The 19,385-nt window shown below is 32.7% G+C and overlaps 1 pseudogene; it reads right to left on the bottom strand.

The window, feature by feature from the left end:
- LOC100684460 overlaps nucleotides 1-11,203 on the bottom strand; it is a 53,594-nt pseudogene extending 42,391 nt beyond the window's left edge.
- Nucleotides 11,204-19,385: the final 8,182 nt, after the last annotated feature.

The raw sequence follows: 19,385 nt of genomic DNA, 5'->3' as shown, positions 1-19,385 counted from the left end.
AGCACTAATGCTAGTGACCCCCTCCAACTTCACTGAGATGATGGATCTTATTTCAATATCATTTATTTTGGCTGTAATTCCTTATGTACCAAAAACAACTGGTAAATTTTGTTTTCAAGATTATGGTGCCATTCTCATCAATTTATTTTCTTTGAGCATGGACCTTGTTAGGTAAAATTTGGAGTAAGTAGGTGGTGGTTTTTTTTCTTGTTGTCTTTGAATTAATTTCCCTATGCATAACATATTTCCTATTACTTTTATGCTTCATGTCAGAAGTCAATATTTGATCACAGTCTTGTTAAACCACACCATAAAACAATGAGAACAAAGGCTGGCTTCCCAAATTCACAAAATGAATGTACTTTGAATATGGTTCAACAGTATGTTACATTCTTGTAGGTTGAAAATCTATCAAAAAGTTATACCTACACATCTCTCAATAGTATGAATTTTTTAAATCATTTTATCTCTAGTAATGTATTTGTTAAATATTTAGTGACTAAGATTAGAAAAAAAAATCTTGAAACATGACGGGAGTTTTAGTTTTCTCTTTTGAAAGATCCTCAGGTTTTTCAAGGATAGAAATTGGAATGGGAAGCATTATGAGAAAGGTTTAGAGGTCCATTTTTTTTTTCAAGTTTTTCAAAACCTTCCAGAATTTCTTATTCCAAATGTTGAGATTTTCCCTTTAATGGCAACTGTCTTTACTTTAACATAGAAATCTGGAAATAATGATAATCCAAACATTGTGGCAATTATGCCAGACAGAATTATTTTCTCAATGTCCTAGTTTTTTTTTTTTTAAACCAATGACACATGCAGATTTGGTTTTAAGTATATGCCTTCAGTAGAGTTATGAAATATAAGTTTGTTTATAAATATTAAATTGAGGCACACAGAGCTGAGAATAGAATGACTTTTTAAATGAATAATAGGACCATAATTGAAATTGATAGGTATAAGGTCAATTTCAAAGTGTGATATAAGAAGCTGCCTTAAAGAAGAGTTTTATTCATTTGCTTGATAATGTAGATTCTTTGACACTTTACTGCTATTTCTATTATTATTTTCTCATTAAGTTCTTATTTTTTGGCATGGTATACTATTCAAAATACTTAAGGAAAGAGTAACATTCATAGGCAGCTACTGCAGTGCTTGAAGAGTTGAATCAATAAAAATGTTAAAAAAATAAAATCAGGCTATAAAATAGTATAACAAAACTATGAGCTTTTGACTTTAACATTTATTAAACTCATGGAGATACTAGTAATTAATATAGCATATACTATGTAAATATATTATTTGTATTTTACACATTAACCTAAACATGAAGTCATGTAGTAGTGGCTTGACATATGACCCAGATGATCAAAGGTAAATGAGAATAAGTGTGCTAAAAGAAGAAATAAATAGATTCATAAATCAGGACACTTTTACCTAAACCCGAACCCAGGTTTGAAAACATATATTATCTGAAATTCAGAGATGCTAGATACTATTTTACAATGTTCTTGAGTAACACTGAAGTGAGATTATATTTACATAATTGTTACTTAATTTCATTACACACTTCATGAGTTTTAGCAAGTGCTACTAAACTTGTTTTGTCAAGAGCTACATCAATAATTTTTAATCAATGCATAACAACTTGACATTTTCTAAAGCTCTAGAATTTCTAACTGTATGTGTAATATACTTAAATATTCAAAATCCCAATTCTCTCTAGGTTGTTAAATACTAGGGTTTTATTTTATAGATGCAGTTTTACTATAACTGAGTAAAAATGTATTATATCAATTCAAAGTTATGACATTAAGAATATACTGTTAATCACAATGCTATTTAATATTTAATAAAATATTAAATTATTGATAGCCTTCACTATCTCTGTCCTCCCAGAAAGAACTGATAATGTTTCTGTTATAGTTAGGTATGCATATGTGTATATGATGAGAATAATAGTAATAATAACAATTAAACATCTAACAGGTACTCATCAAAGAGTCTTATATATAATTCAATTAATCTAATCATATTGATAATAATCATTCCCCCCTTACCAATGAGGTACTTTAGATGCTGAGACATTATATAACATGTTCATAATGGGCTGAATGATGTTCAAAATTAAAAAACCTAAACCCCAGTAGCCCAAATGTGAACTTATTTGGAAAGAGGGTCATTATAGAGGTAATTACATTAAAATGAGGTCACACTGGAGTAGGGTGGCTTTTAATCCAATATGACTGGTGTACTTAAGAGAGGAATTTGGATGTAGGCACAGTTACACAGGGAGAATGCCATGTGATGACAGATGCAGAAATTAAAGTGATAGTCACAAGCCACGAAACACCAAGGATGGACAGCCATCACCAAAAGCTAGAAAGAGGCAAGGAAGCATTTTACCTAGAGAGAGAGCATGGAGCATGGCCCTACTGACAAATTAGTTTTAGACTTCTAGCCTCAAGAAAAATTACAGAATACATTTTTGTTGTTTTAAGTTATCCATTTTATGATATATTATTACAACAGCTCTAGGAAATTAAGGCAGTGTCCAAAGATATGAGCTAGTATATGTTAAGAACTGTGAAGGCTTTAAACCTTTACCCTACTAATAAGACAATGAGTTAGTCTAATACAATTTTATGGATGCTGGTCAAAGACATTAGATTCCTAGGTCAGAAACAAAATACTTTATTACTTATAGCACAGTAAACATTTGAAATTCAGCATATTTTTTTTCAATTCCTCTTGTCAGTAAGTCCAGTGAGGAGAGAAAGTATGGCTCAAGACAGAGGACTACATAATGCATGGTTTCTATTACGAAATTATGGGAAGTAAGTATGACAGTCTTTTGCTTTGGAAAGAGACAATATCTCTCTTTTAAGCTAGTAAGTGTGCCCTTTGGAAGAGAGACACTTTCTCTATTTTCTGGGATTATACTAATAACTGTGAAAAAAGTCTCAGAGTACAACCTCTGTCTTCAGTCACAGACTGTGAAGAAATGCAATAGGCCTATAGGGAAATTTTCTAAAAGTATGCATCACTGCTGGAATTTTAACCTAGGATACCTGGTTCTCAAGTAGGTATTTTAATTAATATACATTTATATGTTTATAAGGATATATAGGAAAATACAAGCAGTAAGAAATCTCTGTCTTTATCACATGCATACCCATATCTATTATACTTATGTAAGTGTGTAACATATAAAAACATTATATAAAATGCTTTATATACATATATACATGTATACACATATGTATATGTCTTCTTGTGTGTATATATATATGTGTGTGTGTGTGTGTGTGTGTATGTTTACAACCTTCAATTTGGATAACTTAAAAATGAGAGAATAATAATAAATTATCAATTTCCCCAGAGCATCTTCAAATAGCTGTCTACTTCAAGGCCTCTCCCTTTACCTCCCTCTTTCCTTTCCCCCTACTCTACTCTTTATGTGCATGTGTGTGTGTGCTTATATACCAGTATTTATGCATAGATTGATAACAATTTAAAAAAAAATAAATGTAGCAAAATATTTGTGTATAATTTGCTTTTCTCTATCTAAAAAATCTGCACTTTTAAAGTTAGCCTGTTAAAAAAGTACAGAATCTCAAGGAAATACTAGCCTTTGCTTTCTAAAGTGTATGCATCATTCAAATCCTCATTAGCAATGTATGAGAGTTCCAGTTGCTCCACATCCTCACCAACATTTGGCATGGTCAGTCTTTTTAATCTTCACCTTCACTAATTTCTAGTGAAGTAGTTTCTCACTAAAAATAATTACATATTTTAAAAATTCTTATTTGATCATGTTCTTTTCCTACATACAACCACTTCTTAGTTACCCATCTCTTTAATTAGAACTTCTCCTTATAGCTTGGATGAAAAAGTCATAAAGTATAAATTAAGAAAAGAGCAATTTTCCCATACCTGATGGTTAGATATAAATAATTTATGAATTCACTCACCTCTCATGTCAATGAAATAACTTTAAATTTACATAAGAGAGACATACACTTAAAAATTCAGTGGGAAACAAATATTATTCAATATTTATCAAACTTTTATAGCTGAGACAATTTATCTTGGAAATGAAAATGACTAGTTCCTACCATTTTTTTTTTAGTTTTTTTTTTTTTAATTTATTTATTCATGAGAGAAAGAGGCAGAGATACAGACAGAGGAGAAGCAGGTTCCATGTAGGAAGCCTGATGTGGGACTCGATCCCAGGACTCCAGGATCATGCCCTGGGCAAAAGGCAGGTGCCAAACCGCTGAGACACCCAGGGATCCTGTGTTCCTACCAATTTGAACATATCATTAAGAATTTTTATGTGTCCCTAACCCCATTATCAAAGAATATAGGTTGGGCAATATATTTGAGATATGTGTAAATGCAAAAACTAAGATTTTCATTTGATAAGTCAATGGATTTGTGATAGTATTGATTCCAACTAATGAAATGTCAAAAGTTAGGAAATGAAAAATAACAAAAAATATGAGTCATTGAATAGTTAAAAACTTAAATAAACAAATGCAAACTGAATAATTTATTGTCATCTTACAATTAATAAATATAGACATTTTAAATCAAAATATTAATTGCAATTTTAAAGCAATATCAAGCTTATTCATATTTTGCAGAAAATCTATCAAAATATTTGGACACTTTTTTCAAGATTCTTAAATAATATAAATATTTTTTAAAAAAGAAAAAAACATTAATAGTTTGAAGACGTACTTGTATCACACTGTAAAAATCCTCTATTTGACTAACATATTCAAAGTAAATGTAACATTTATTTTGATAAATACCAATTTTCCCATTAATAAAGTCTGAAATAAGGCAGGGTAAGATACAATTTCTCTCTTACTCTCTTTCTCCCTCTTCTCAGGCCTACTATATTGTTTTTTGAAATAAGCATTTTAATACTCTATGAAAGATGTTTTTAAATCATTTTAAAATTCTATAATTAGGGTATAAAACTCTAAGCCAACTCACCTGAAGTTCTTAGTAGTTGTACTGAACAGAATGAAGTTGGAATACCAGACCTTTCTGACTGCAGACTCATACTCTTAGAAAGTATAATAATCGCTATTATTAGGTATCAATATACTTCATTGAGAAAACAAATAATTTAAAGATTCACCACAGAGAAATATGCCACAGAAAAATCTTATATATTTTGCAGAATTTATAAGAAGACATAGATCATTTTTTGTGCAATTATGTAAACATAATTAGAGATTGCTTCACAGGTTGGTATCTGCTGTTATTTTTCTCTGTCTTTCATAAATAACTCTTGAAGATAGCTTTGACCAAGTAACTACAATATCAACTTCCTCTGGCTATTTTGGCTCCATGAAACTTAGGTTTCTATTCACTTCACAAGTCCCTAAATTCTGGATTGTCCCAAGTTTAAAGAAGCACTAAGATGCAAAACAGCCCTTTTTATACCTTCACTCTAAGAATTGATTGACCACAGAGAGATACATTTCCTGTAGAAAACTTCTGTTTTTTCCACCTGCTCAGCCTGTCTACTTGCCCTACACCTCACAATGTTCCTGCCAGTCCTGATTTATTCTATTAAAATAATCACTCTCTGTTTGATCTAGAGATGTGTATAGATCCTGTGAAGAGTCCAAGCACTCTTCATACTGCAAATTTGAATAAAATCTCTTCTTACATAAGTCTGGAATAGTTTTATTTGACAAGTGTTTGCAATTTGCATGAATATTAATCTTTGTTTCATGCAAGATCCTGTTTCCTTTCAGACTTTACAGAGTTTACATAACTAAGAGGTGAAGTTATTCTTATTTTATTTTTACCTTGCTAAGCATCAGTGACTTTACTTAGCTCTGTGGCAGTATAGTGAATAGAATAACATTAGTGCAAAACATATTACTTCAAAACAACTTGACATTTTCCAAAGTTCTCAAACTCAACTTCATTTTAATTCAACATTTTATACTTCTTTTAAGTGGATAATGTGATAAGTCATGTAATAGGAATTTTAAAGATGTAGGAGTGCAGCTGTCTATGCTAGTCATGTATATAACTGATACAATTTTACAATAAACAGCAATTTCTGGGAGGAGGAAACAAAACTTTCTCAAAATAAGTATACAAAGGAAAGTGACCCTTATTCATGGAATACAAATCTGTAAAGTATAAATATATATGCAAATACATGGTTAGGTAAGAGCATGTGCAATTTTAAGCACTGGCAAGTGATTTAAAGTGAAACTATTTTTTCTATAAAAAAGATATTTTGGGGATCCCTGGGTGGCGCAGCAGTTTAGCGCCTGCCTTTGGCCCAGGGCGCGATCCTGGAGACCCGGGATCGAATCCCACATCGGGCTCCTGGTGCATGGAGCCTGCTTCTCCCTCTGCCTATGTCTCTGCCTCTCTCTCTCTCTATCATAAATAAATAAAAATTAAAAAAAAAGATATTTTGATATATTTCTATTTAAGATAATACGTTAGAACATTCTTAAAGTTTTCTTACTTAAATAGAAGATGTATTGGGATATATATATTTATCCAACTTTAAAGTTTTTGATTCAGTTGTTTTTAGTTTTTTGATATACTTGCACAACCATAACCATTACTGCTCTCTGATTTCAGAATATTTTTATAACCACACAAGGAAATTCTGTACCTTTTTTTGTCACGCCTCATTGCCCCCTGCCTTTGGTCACTGACAACCACTAATCTACTTTCTGCCATTATAGATTTCCTTATTCTTGGTATTTCCTATAATTTCTATTATATTTTATATAAATTCCATTCAGTATGCGATTTTTTGACTGATATCTTTTCCTTAAAATGCTTTTAAAATTTTCCATGTAGTGGCATTGATTAGTACTTATTTCCTTTCAATTACTGAATAGTCCACTTATTGATATGCACAATTTGATTAGCCCCCCATCTGTTGATGGGTATTTGGACTCTGTCTACTCTGTTCATATTATAAATGCTGCTGCTTATGTACTTAGTGTCTAGGTTTTTGTTTGGACATGAGTATTTAATTATCTTAGTTATATACCTGGCAGGGAATACTGGATCATATCATAGATTTATATTCAACACTGTTAAGAAATTGCCAAATGTTTCTCAAAGTGGCTATACCACTTTAAAATCCCACTACCAATGTGTGAAGTTTCCAATTTCTCTTTGACAAAACTTACTCTTTTTACATTTTATTTTCACTATCTTAGTGAGAGTGACATGTTATATGGGTTTTAATTTGTGTTTTCCTAATAACTAATGATGCCAAGCATTTCTTCCAGTACTTTTTGGGCATCTATGCATTTCTTTGGAAAAATACCTATCCAAATCCTTGACCTTTTTTAAAACTGTATTTTTTTGTCTTTTGAGTTGTGAGAATTCTTTATACTGAATACCAGTTCTTCATCAGATGTATGATATGAATCAGATAAATATATTTGATATCATAAATATTACATCTGATATGTCAGATATAATAACATACCTGGTAATATATCTGTATTGTATACTTGATAAATGACATGTATTTTCCCATTACATAGATTATTTTTATTTTTTATTTATTTATTTTTTTATTTTTTTTTATTGGTGTTCAATTTACCAACATACATATTGGTTTTCTTTTTTAAAATTCCCCTGGCTATTCGGGGTCTTTTCTGATTCCACACAAATCTTAAAATAATTTGTTCTAACTCTCTGAAGAAAGTCCATGGTATTTTGATAGGGATTGCATTAAACGTGTATATTGCCCTGGGTAACATTGACATTTTCACAATATTAATTCTGCCAATCCATGAGCATGGAATATTTTTCCATCTCTTTGTGTCTTCCTCAATTTCTTTCAGAAGTGTTCTATAGTTTTGAGGGTATAGATCCTTTACATCTTTTGTTAGGTTTATCCCTAGGTATCTTATGCTTTTGGGTGCAATTGTAAATGGGATGGACTCCTTAATTTCTCTTTCTTCAGTCTCATTGTTAGTGTATAGAAATGCCACTGACTTCTGGGCATTGATTTTGTATCCTGCCACGCTACCGAATTGCTGTATGAGTTCTAGCAATCTTGGGGTGGAGACTTTTGGGTTTTCTATGTAGAGTATCATGTCATCGGCGAAGAGGGAGAGTTTGACTTCTTCTTTGCCAATTTGAATGCCTTTAATGTCTTTTTGTTGTCTGATTGCTGAGGCTAGGACTTCCAGTACTATGTTGAATAGCAGTGGTGAGAGTGGACATCCCTGTCTTGTTCCTGATCTTAGGGGAAAGGCTCCCAGTGCTTCCCCATTGAGAATGATATTTGCTGTGGGCTTTTCATAGATGGCTTTTAAGATGTTGAGGAATGTTCCCTCTATCCCTACACTCTGAAGAGTTTTGATCAGGAATGGATGCTGTATTTTGTCAAATGCTTTCTCTGCATCTAATGAGAGGATCATATGGTTCTTGGTTTTTCTCTTGCTGATATGATGAATCACATTGATTGTTTTACGGGTGTTGAACCAGCCTTGTGTCCTGGGGATAAATCCTACTTGGTCATGGTGAATAATTTTCTTAATGTACTGTTGGATCCTATTGGCTAGTATCTTGTTGAGAATTTTTGCATCCATGTTCATCAGGGATATTGGTCTGTAATTCTCCTTTTTGGTGGGGTCTTTGTCTGGTTTTGGAATTAAGGTGATGCTGGCCTCATAGAACGAATTTGGAAGTACTCCATCTCTTTCTATCTTTCCAAACAGCTTTAGGAGAATAGGTATGGTTTCTTCTTTAAACGTTTGATAAAATTCCCCTGGGAAGCCATCTGGCCCTGGACTCTTGTGTCTTGGGAGGTTTTTGATGACTGCTTCAATTTCCTCCCTGGTTATTGGCCTGTTAAGGTTTTCTATTTCTTCCTGTTCCAGTTTTGGTAGTTTGTGGCTTTCCAGGAATGCGTCCATTTCTTCTAGATTGCCTAATTTATTGGCGTATAGCTGTTCATAATATGTTTTTAAAATCGTTTGTATTTCCTTGGTGTTGGTAGTGATCTCTCCTTTCTCATTCATGATTTTATTTTGGGGGGATTTTCAAACTCATTTTGCCACCTAGTGGCTGCTAGGCTTCCAGTTTTCATGGCTACTGTATTTGTTGGTTTACCAGGATACTGTGAAGCTAAGAGAGGCGTACAGGAATAATACAACTTAAAACATCACAAACTTCACTGTCCTTTCTGAGATTCTGTCATTTATCTTGAATAAATAACTCACGTTTCAAGCCTTTTTGGTTATCAGTTTTGATATATGTACAAAAAAGTCCCCTTTATTTTTTCAAGCCAGTGATAAATATTAAAAATTAAATTAAAAATAAAGACATTTTAAGATTCAATGGCAAACAGAATTGTCTATTTATAGTTACTAGAAGGAAATTGTTTAATTAGATTTATTTTACATTGTAATGATTTGTAGGATGTAAGTATTTTTGTAAACTTTTTTTAAAGATTTTATTTATTTGCTCGGGGGAGAGAGAGAGAGGCAGAGGGAGAAGCGGGCTCCCTGTGGGGACCCTGATGTGGAACTCAATCTCAGGAATCCGGAATCATGACCTGAGCCAAAGGCAAAGCCTCAACCACTGAGCCATCCAGGTACCCCATTTTAAATATCAAATTTCTATTACTGGTATGTTGCAAATATTTTTTTCTCACTTTAGAACCTTGTTTCACATCTTCCCTAATTGCAAAGTGTGTCAGAAAGAAATTACTAATATAAACAAATTATAAATTTTTCTGTAATTGGCATAGTGGCCTTTATCAAAAACTTTTTCTTGCTGTTAAGCCTCTTTGTCTGTTTCTTCACCCAGACATCCCTGTTAAACTTATGGTTAAAGTTCCTTTTTATTTTATCAGTGATAAAGGTAATATTTTGATTTCCCAAATGTCTCAATAACTCTCAACTAATTCTAAACTTGGGTGAGGAGAGGGTGGTTATTTACTGGACCGTGTGTGTCTCCATATTATTGCCTCTTGCTTTTTGCCTTTGTTATACTATTATTTTTTTCTTAAAATTATATTATGTAATGTGTACTGTTATTCATCTGTTCCTTCCCAGTTAACAATATAAAACTATGATTTGATGGCAGTGCATTTCATGTTTTCCATGTCAGTATATATTTATTTATTTCATTATTTTTAAGTCCCCTTCTGTGGAAGTTTCATAATTTATTGAACTTAGCTCTCCAAACATAAGACAAAAATAATTAGGGCTGCCTATTCCAGATACATATGGCATTTTTAGTCAATGAGACACCTCCTCACTCACATATTTCCCAATTCTGTTGATCCTCAAATATGTTACGTAAAGACAATTTTACTTTTATACTTGGGCGGCCAGAAAAAGAAACAAACCTAGCATTATCCCACAATTGAGATATCCAGTATTAGCTCACAAAATCTTTAAAATTCTCCTGTTTACTAGAAGCTGTCATATGATAGTGAATAAAGTGCACACATAAATATCTAGAAAATTTAATAGGTCAGCTTTCACAATTAACCCTTAACTGCAGGTCACTACTGGATTATTTGAAACACACGTATCCAACACACCTACCAAGAAGTTTCTTAGAATTTTGCATATGTAACACTAACCAGACAATCCTTGCTTTCCTAGACTATGTGTGCCATTATGCAGAGAGCTTTGCTTTTCACAGTTATTTTACACAGAAAAGAGAGAAATATCACTCTTTATGTGCTCTTACATCACACTCCTGCACTTTTCTTTCTTTCTTTTTTTCCTTCTTAGCTTACTTGGATTCCAAATATTTGCGATTTTATCACTTATTACAAACATCCTAACACTTCCTGTATTTTTCTACATTTAGAACATATCTTTGCAGACTAAAAACTTCCCTAAAATGATTTGGCTTCCCTAACCTAATCCAGGATTTAGTATACTGTTTATGTGAATTGGTTCCATTATAAATTCAAAGCAACTGATCCTTAATGGTCACTGAACAATGCCCTGAATCACTGCAACACTTTTCTATTCACTCATCTTTCTACAATAGTTTTTTAAATCAATTCCAGCCTCTAAAAAACTTGGCAACCCTACTTCCTTTCTAATTCTCAACAGAAGAAACTGCCCCCTATTATACAATCAAATAAAAATAGAAGTCTAAATTGACAGACTCTCCTGTTTTACCTGCCAAATGGCCAGCCATCCAGATCCATCATGTCCTTTTTCACTTCTTTTATACTGGAGAGGCATTTCACTTTCTATGTATTCTCACCTATTTCACTCACAATCTTATATATATTGTTTCTTTGTTATGTATTTCCAGGCATTCACTCTACTTGATTTTTCCTATCCAGCTTCTTTCAGTAGACATATGTACAAAAACCCTACTTACCTTCCAGTGCAGTTTCCAAATACCTTATTTATTGTTCTTTTTTCCTTTCCTTTCACAATATATCAAGAATTGCTTCTCTTGCTACCTGAATTTCTATATCTACCACTTACACCTCATTAAAAACATTTATCATTTGACTTCTGAGCATATCACATATATATTTATATGAATCTAGAACTGATTCTAGATTCTATTTTTTTAAAAGATTTATTTATTTATTTATTTATGATAGACAGAGAGAGAGAGAGAGAGAGGTAAAGATACAGGAGGAGGGAGAAGCAGGCTCCATGCCGGGAGCCCGACGTGGGACTCGATCCTGCGACTCCAGGATCGCACCCTGGGCCAAATGCAGGCGCTAAACTGCTGAGCCACCCAGGGATCCCCCTATTTTTTGATTCTGATTTTTTGTAGGAAAATTTTGACACAGCTAAGCACACTTGTCCTTGAAATAATCTTATCCCTGGCTTTCTAAAAACATTATTCCCTTATTCATTGGCTGCTCCTCCTCATTCTTCACTCTCATCCTCCTCTACCAAATCCTTAAATAAGGGAAAATTTAATAGGTTAGCTTTGGTTTGTATCTCAGGTGTTCTTATCATATCTCCTGGCTGATTTCAACTATTCTAGTGTTTTAAATTATATTGACAATTCCCATATATATATTATATATGTGACAATTTCTTTTAAATTTCAGAAAAATCGGGGCAGCCCCAGTGGCGCAGCAGTTTAGCACCGCCTGCAGCCTAGGGCGTGATCCTGGAGACCCTGGATCTAGTCCCACGTCAGGCTCTCTGTATGATGCCTGCTTCTCCCTCTGCCTGTGTCTCTGCCTCTCTCTCTCTCTCTGTCTCTATGAATAAATAAATAAAATCTTTAAAAAATAAATAAATAAATTTCAGAAAAATCCAAGTGTCTACAAGACACATTTGCCTTTATGGCTCTTGGGCTTTTCAAATCCACAACACTAAACTGAGCTCACAGTTTTTCTTCATTACATCTGAAAAACCAACTAAACAAAAAACCTTCTCTTTTTCCACTGTTCTTTCTCTATGTTGTAAGTAACCTTTCAAGTTATTCAAGACAGAAATCTGAAATAATTTGCTGCCATCGGTCTTTATTCCTCATATTCAATAAATTATTATATCCTGCAGATAATCTATGTTAATTATCTGCTCTGAACATTTCCCTACATTTATACTAGTTGCTACTCCTTTGTTCCTAGACACTTTTGCTTCACGTTAGTCTTCTTTAAATACTTAGTATATTCTGTATATAGTTTTCTTTAGGCACTCACTATATCTGAAGTTCTTATGTCTTGGGTCATTTCATGCAATAAAACCTTATTCATTATTTCTTCAAGAAGCTTTACCAGATTAGATATCCATTATCATAACCTCTAGAGTACCATATGTTTTCTTTTTTAAAATAAAATAAACTTGATTCTTTTTTCTTTTGGCTCATATATATCCCTCAAATAACATTTCACAGGCACAGAACTTATTTATGCATGGTTTAACTACTGTATTATTCATGCAAAATAGGTTCTCACTAAAAAATTATAAATGTGTCAACTGTTTTGCAATAAATACTTTCTAGATGTTGGTTCCTACAAACAATGCTGCAGTAAGCACCTTGTACATTTATCTTTCCACATATTTTGAAAAAGTATGAATTTATGTTAGACTAAGAAAGTCTTAAATTGTAGGTACATTTTTCTACAGATCATGGATATTACAAATAAAATATTACTGCCAATCTATACACTTCCATTAAAAGCTGTATGAGAGTGTTTTCCCAAGCTATGGACATTACTTTGTAAATATGAAGGGAGAAAATGAGCTTTCATCATTATCTTAGAACATTTGTATTCAAACTGTATTTGTTACAGTTTTAAAATATTTTCCCAAGTGATACATATGTTTCTTTATAAATTATTTTTTTCTGGAAATTTCCCCATTTCGTTTTTGTAATTTTCTAATTCATGAGATTCGCTATTATTTCAAAGATAACTATAATTGCTGATTAAAAGTGGTGCTTGTTGCTGAAAATTCCATGCGTTTCAATTAATTTGAAGAATTATTTCACAAATAATAGACACTGTAGAAATAAGAAGTGAAATACACTTTAGCTACAATTATTTCAAAACAGTGCCTGGAAACACATTTAATAATAAATGCAACCATTATGATTTACAAAGTAATAAATATTGTAAATTCCATTTGTAAATATATTACCAAATAAATAAATGAGGTTTTAATTGCATAATTATGCAAATGGAAATCTATGACATGCTCCAAATCAATGTAAACATGAACATTTTATTCATGTTAATAAAATTCCAAAGTACTGGATAACTACAGACAGTTTCTAACTTGAGAAAGAAAACAACACAAAAACCAAAATGAAGCCAAAACAAGAGCATGATTTGTTGTCTCATCCAAGATTATCCTAGAACTGAAATTGTATGAAGATTGATTTACCCTTTATCTTTTATGTGTACAGACCTTTCAAGTCTGGATGGCTGTCACTATTATGATTAGGATTGAACATTAGCTGTCTTCACACAACAATGGGTAGATTAGGAAGTAAAATTGGAATTTCTGACAGCCATGACTTGGATATAACCTTCCTGTTCATTTTTTCCCCATTTGCTCTTGTTATATTTCTTATTTGATGTCAGAAAACAAACAAATTTGTAATTTTCTTTGTAGAATAACCAGCATATTATGTTTTCTTACCACAACACAGTAATTTATTTTCACACTGAGATGAAAACCTGTAAAGATATAACTAATGGTAACTCTGACATTATTTTAAAGTATAATTTGTTTTTCTAATCTTAGTTTTGCACAAGCTTATAGCAAGAGAAATATATCAATTAAATAATATGTGAATGTATTTTAAAAGATGATTTCATTATTATACATACATTTTAGGTTATTACAAATGATTAAGTATATATATTTGTGCCTGTAACTCTTGAGTATATATTATTTTCATATTTTTCCTTGTCAAGTTAAAAAGATATTAATATATGTTGTAATATAACTTGCATAGGAGATAAATTTCAGCAATAACTGGCAATAAAATGCACATGTAATGAATTAAATAAATTATTTCAAACAGAGTCAATGGGCTATTACCAGATTCAGTAAATAATAAGCATTGAAACTTTTTATCTGAATAGGAACTCATTTATAAACAGTGCTCAAAATATACTGAAATAAATTCAACACTTTGAGGTGAAAAAGATAAGATAGTCTGACCTACTTATTTCACTGTATTCTACAATATATACACTCTCATTTATTTTTTTCTGTATGTATGTGTATGCATGTGTTTTATACTTCTTAAATACTGTATTTACTTATTACTGAAAGCAATTAGCAGAAGGTATTAATATATAGTATGCACCAAATGTTTAACATCCGATGATAAATATTATGAAGATGTTGTAGATCCTATCATAAATTAAGTGTACATTCAGAAAGATCACACTGAATAGCAGATATTTGTTAGCTATTAACAAACATAATTCCTTATGTATCCATATAATTATCTTATTATACATACATACATAACCTTGTAATAGTATACTAATGACACTAATATATGCTTATTATAAAAGTTTAAGTGAAACTTTTAATATAAAGCAGACATAAACACAAATATATATAACATTGTATAAACATAATGTTTGATTTAAAAGTGGCTGTTGGACTAGCAAATTTTAAAAAATAAAAATAAAAATGGAAAATATCAGAGTAACTTCTGTGACTATGGTATGTCTTCCTTTAATAAGTCGGAATATAAATTAAAACATTACCATGATTGGCAAATATTAATACATCAAAAAGCTTAAATATTATTGTGTGATGAATCATCTCCTTTGGATTCTAATAGGTAAAAAGTTGGGATATTTGTCATGCATGAATCTTGGAGAAAATACAAATATCTAACTATTACCAATTTTCTATCCAACCATTAATCCACAGATTTTTAAAGCAGCTATCTAGACAACAAAACGCAAGAGACCTTATAGAAAAGTCACATGCACACATTTATATATATAAAATAATATACCATGCCTTTGTCTTTTTGCAATATTGTTTCTATGTACAAATCTATTTAACTGTTTGTCTATATGATTGTCAGTCTGTGTGTGAGTCTTTATTATCTCTCCCATAGAGCCCTTCAAATCAAGGCAGCAACATTTGTATATGTAGCAGTTTGATACTCATACTGAAGCATGTGGAGCCAAAATAAGCTATATTTTGAATACCCTTGTATATTTGGCTAGAGCAAGTAGTTAAGCAAATGCAAATGATATTTTAGAAAAAAGATTTTTTGGGTACTGAAAAAGAAGGAAAAGTTGACACAGGGAGAAAAGATTACCAAAGGTGAGGTATAAGGTTGATAATCAATCAATCATGTGGTTTTCCTATATGATTTTTACAAATAAGTCTCAGAAACTTAATATGACTGTTTTTTATAATAAAAGGAAAATAAAACAAGCAAGTAATAGTAATCTTACTGGAATCATTATAATCATAACTAATTTCTTTAAATGATTTATATATCAATTTTTAAATCTTATATTCAAGGATCTGTTTATTTTTTTAAAATGTTCATCTAATTTTGGAAACAGTTTTTCATTCTCCCCTAGATTCCTGATATAGCCTCTGAATATATCTTCCTGTTTCTATTTCTTCTTCCATAAAGTACCTTTGGCATTTAAAAGATATATGTAGGGACACCTGGATTGCTCAGTGGTTAAGCTCTGCTTTTGGCTCAGGGCATGGGCCTGGAGTTCAGGGATGGAGTCCCACATCGGGCTCCCTGAGGGGAGACTGCTTCTCCCTCTGCCTATGTCTCTGCCTCTCTCTCTCTCTCTCTCTGTGTCTCTCATGAATAAACAAATTAAATCTTTTTTTTAAAATTTATTTATGATAGTCACAGAGAGAGAGAGAGAGAGAGAGAGAGGCAGAAACATAGGCAGAGGGAGAAGCAGGCTCCATGCACCGGGAGCCCGACGTGGGATTCGATCCTGGGTCTCCAGGATCGCGCCCTGGGCCAAAGGCAGGCGCCAAACCGCTGCGCCACCCAGGGATCCCTACAAATTAAATCTTTAAAAAATATATGTATATACCTAAATTTGCCCTATCTCTACATAAAACTTTCTTCATGTTTTCTATGAAAATAAGTACAAAACTGTAAGCATTAGCATGTAAAAATAATAAGAAAAATAATTATGCTGAAATTACTAAAAATAAATAGTTTTGGCTCTTTCTCTAGGGAAGACACTTTACAAAGCCTTGTACACATAATATCAAATTTAATCCCCTAATTCAAAATGTACTAAGGTGCATCTTCAATTTAGCAATGTAGATACTGAAGTTCCCAAAGATAGTGAAAGAGAAGTTGAGATGAAGGTCCTGGCTTCTCTAATACCAAAGCCCATGAGATTTGAAATTTTACTACTGTACTTGCAAGATTCTACATGGTTCTAAGATTTGGCCTCATTCTACTCATTCTGTCTCTTTGCTTAACAAACCTTAATAAACACAATGCTCCTAGTTAAACCATTTACCCCTATATCAAAGCTAGTCACTTTGAAATGCCTCTTGATCTTTTTTTGCTTGACCCATGAATTCCTTCTTTCCTCCCCACTGCAAATGCATACTGAAAGCATAAAAAACAGATTAAAAATGTTATCTGATTCTATTTTCATTGTGTGGATGCCTTTTCCTAACTAAGTTATCATAAGTGAAAAATACTGTTTTATAACCACATGTCTATTGTCTGGTCAAGTTTACGGCATGAAGAAAGCATTAATTAATCTTTGGTGAATTAACTCAGTTCACTTGGATTTAATTTTAAAGACATTTATTAGCTAATTACTATACAAGTCACTGATAAATCCAAATAGGAAAAAATAGAGTTACTGCTTACGAGGAATATGTAATCATATAGAATAAAGTATTATCATTATCAGTACTAATGTTTTTCCACTGATAGTTTACAAAGATCAAAAAATGATTTCAGTTGTCATTTATCAATAAACAAAATATACACTTCAAAATTTTCATGTTAACTCCAAACTGAGAATAATTCAGTATATTCAAAATAAGCAGATACAGAAATTAGTAGAGAATTTTAAAGTAGGCTCATTATCATATCTTCAGTTATCCTACAGCAAACCAGAAGCTGCTATGCTGGTGGTTTTAACACCCTTTCATTACGTGATATTGTATTAAATATAAAATATATAAGGTACACCAATTTTAAAATGTCATTAAAGATTAAAATGATAATTGTGCTACCCACTAAACATTTCTGTAGTACCTCAAAGATACCTACAACTATTTGTATGTTTATATCTATATATCTATTTATGTCTCTATATAACTACATCAACATCGCTATACTATTACATACAAGGAAAATTTAATTTTATTGGTATTAAATAAGTGTTACTACCCTTTATAAAATGTACAAGAAGAGTTTGAAATTAAAATCTAGAAAAAATATTGTGAATAGTAGAATAAAAACCCATAGAACTTTTCAGGAGGAAGAGCTAAGGTGGTAGAGTAGTGGCAAATATGTAGTCTGGTGGATGCTGCAGTGCTCCTGTAGAGAAAGAGGGCAGATAGCCCAGGAAACAGACAGTGGGATCTGAGTACTCCTGGGATGCAAGTGGAGGGAATATCTAAACGAGGTGCATTGCCTCTCCAGGGACAAAGGAGCCACTGGGAGCCATTTTCTTACTTGCCTCTCAGCATAAGCTAATTTCAGTAAGTAGCACAGTGCCAACAGTGGCTGCATAAACTGCTTACACGAAACCCCACCCGCCCCTGTGCTCTACAGGTGCTGCTTTTCTTGGGCAAGTGTTCCTGAAAACCAGCACAGCAGGCCCCTCCCCTAGAAGACCAGCACAAACCTCCTGTACCTACTATGCCTCCTGAGCATAGAGATCTGTAAAGCTTCAGCTATAGCGGAAATAGTAGCAAGTCTCTTTTAACAAGCAGATCATAGCACACCTATTTAAAACTCAACAGACTTTGGCCAAGGTCTAAATACCCACTACTGCAGGCAAGGAGAAACTCTGCAGATGATTGACCTGAGGGAAAGAGCAGACAAAACAGAGCAGCAAAGTGCACACAGCATACACACAGAGACACTTCCCTGACATACCAGGCCCTGGAGAGTACATGAACTCTTCTTTATGGAGGGGATTCTGTGAATGAGAGAGAAAGACAAGAGCAACATGGACTAGAAAGGAAAGAAAATCTCCAGAAACAATAACTGAACAGATAATCCAATGGCACTAAATTCATATCTATCAATAGTCACTCTCAATGCAAATGGACTAAATGCTCCAATCAAAAGATACACTCTGAATGCAAATGGACTAAATGCTCCAATAAAAAGATATGAGAATGAATAAAAATACAAGACCCACCAATATAGGCTGTTTATAAGAGATTTACTTTAGACCTAAAGACACCTGCAGATTAAAAGTGAGAGGAAGGAGAAAATTTATCATATTAATGATGGTTAAAAGAAAGCCAGAATAGCCACACTTAGATCAGACAAACTAGATTTTAAACCAAATACTGTAACAAGAGATGAAGAAGGGCACTATATCATAATAGAGGAGTCTATTCACAAGAAGATCTAACAACGGTAAATATTTTTTTCTTTTTTTTTTAAATTTTTATTTATGATAGTCACACACACAGAGAGAGAGAGAGAGAGAGAGGCAGAGACATAGGCAAAGGGAGAAGCAGGCTCCATGCACCGGGAGCCAGACGTGGGATTCGATCCCGGGTCTCCAGGATTGCGCCCTGGGCCAAAGGCAGGCGCTATACCGCTGCGCCACCCAGGGATCCCTAACAACGGTAAATATTTATGTGCCTGACTTGCGAGCACCCAAATATATAAAACAAAAACAAAGATAAAAGAACTAATTGATAATAATAGGGTACTTTAACACCTCACAT

Source organism: Canis lupus, chromosome 22, assembly GCF_011100685.1.
Source record: "Canis lupus familiaris isolate Mischka breed German Shepherd chromosome 22, alternate assembly UU_Cfam_GSD_1.0, whole genome shotgun sequence".
Lineage (NCBI taxonomy): Eukaryota > Metazoa > Chordata > Mammalia > Carnivora > Canidae > Canis > Canis lupus.
Note: the sequence above shows the minus strand (reverse complement) of the source record. Positions and strands in the feature narration are given on the sequence as shown.